The 1971-nt window shown below is 55.9% G+C and overlaps 1 pseudogene; it reads left to right on the forward strand.

Moving 5' to 3' along the window:
• Positions 1 to 217: 217 nt before the first annotated feature.
• LOC113980215 lies at positions 218 to 1038 on the forward strand (annotated as a pseudogene).
• Positions 1039 to 1971: the final 933 nt, after the last annotated feature.

Here is a 1971-nt window from a genome sequence, read left to right on the forward strand (position 1 = left end):
ACTCAAGCCAGTAACTTGGGTCATGGTTGCCGACTCTGTGCCATGCAGTCTGCAGGCACGACCGGGCAGTTCCAGGATCCTGAACACAGACCCCCTTGGGCCACGCAGAGCCAGAGCCCCCAACACACCAACCGCCTGGCAACCCGCTCATGGGGCTGCAGCCCAGATGGCGGCGCCCTTTGTCTGCTTGGTGTCATGGTGAGGGTCACCCGCCCAGCATGGCAGAATCCGTTCCTGGAAATGAGGACAGACCCCTGTGGGCAGAGGCTGCGAGAGTTGGGGCCACGTTGTTCCCTGAGCTGATACACGAGGAGGGAGATGACCGATGGCTGCATAGAGACTGACCTAAACACCTGGAAAGGGGGAATCTGTGGAGGAGAGACACACCCCTCTGGCCCTGGGTCCTCTGGATATCACAGGGCCATGGATTTCCCTCAGCACAGCAAACAGGTGCTGGAGCAGCTGAACCAGCAGCGGCAGCTGGGGCTGCTCTGCGACTGCACCTTCGTGGTGGACGGCATCGACTTCAAGGCCCACAAGGCCATGCTGGCCGCCTGCAGCGAGTACTTCAGGATGCTCTTCATGGACCAGAAGGACGTGGTGCACCTGGACATCAGCAATGCCGCAGGCCTGGGCCAGGTTTTGGAGTTCATGTACATGGCTAAGCTGAGCCTAAGCCCCGACAATGTGGAGGACGTGGTGGGTTTCCTGCAGGTGCAGGAGGTTGTCAGCGCTTGCAACGCTCTCAAATCCCTCTCCGTGCCCTCAGAAAATCCCCCTGGGAGCCAGCAGCCCCCTGGGATTGGAGCAGAGAAGGCCGTGCTTAATGACAAGACCTCCGTGGCAGAAGCACTGGGGGACCTTGACAAAGTCCAACCGGCTCCTCCCGACGCCGATGGGAAGGAAGAGAAGCCAAAGGCTGCAGCACAGCCTGAGGTGCCAGTGGAGCAGCCGCCTGGCCAGGAAGGGACAGAATCTGCCATCCAGGAGGGTCCCAAGGCCGAAATTCCCGTCCTCCCGCAGCCGTCGGAGAGCATGGTGGGCAGTGGAAGCCCCCCGGCGAGGGATGGCACCGGAACAGGAGAGATGAAGCTGGAAAGGAAGGAGGAAAAGGGAGGGGGGGTAACTCAGGTTTTTTTCAATAATTCCCTTGGGGTGGATTAGAGTGAAACGACACTAAATAATCGGTGTCTGAAAACATATATTGGTAAGGTTTATTTTAACAATCTTGTATCAATAGGTATGCTAGCATTTTGGGTGTTGTCATCTATATCATTTATAGCAATATGGCATAGGGATAACTTCGGGGGGGGGAAATGCATAAGGGAGAGAAAGGAAAGAGAGGGTAAGGGTAAGGGAGAGTAAGGAAAACAAAATATGAGAGTGGAAAGATGCATATAGTCACCGCCCACGGGGTCCAGCGATGACACTTGGTAGTTGCCACTTCCATGTCTGTCAGTTGAAGTGATGGCCTTGATCTGCTGGGGGTGAAGGAGGGAAGCCCTCACACTCCAAGAAGTTATGAGTTATTATATCCATGGATGGTGTCCTGGGCCATGTCTCGAGCCTCCAACCTCTCCCTGGGCCTGCGCAGAGTTTCTGAGTCTGGCCTGGTTCCCGCCTTTCAAGATTGGCGGGGGGGGGAGGCAAAAGTCAAAAGCCTGCAAGCTCGGCTCTTCACTGGAGGGAGGGGCAGGCCCAACTGTCCATCTGAGGTATAATGCAAAAGTCAAAAGCCTGCAAACTCCTGAAATGCATAAATCATTAACCATTTCAGTCTCTGACACCCAGTCACGACATCCCTGTGACCCCACTGCTGCCTCGGAGGCCTCCAAGCCTGTCCCCTGCCTCCACCTGCCCCGGCCATGTCCTGAGGTGCAGCCACCTCGGAGCCAGCCCAGTGGAAATGTTGTCCAGAAAAATTGGATTTGTTACCTATTATGCAGCTGGCCAATAATTACACCCTTGAGA

The sequence above is a fragment of the Neopelma chrysocephalum genome, unplaced genomic scaffold (genome assembly GCF_003984885.1).
Source record: "Neopelma chrysocephalum unplaced genomic scaffold, ASM398488v2 Primary Assembly neopelma1_93067, whole genome shotgun sequence".
In the NCBI taxonomy this organism is placed as follows: Eukaryota; Metazoa; Chordata; class Aves; order Passeriformes; family Pipridae; genus Neopelma; species Neopelma chrysocephalum.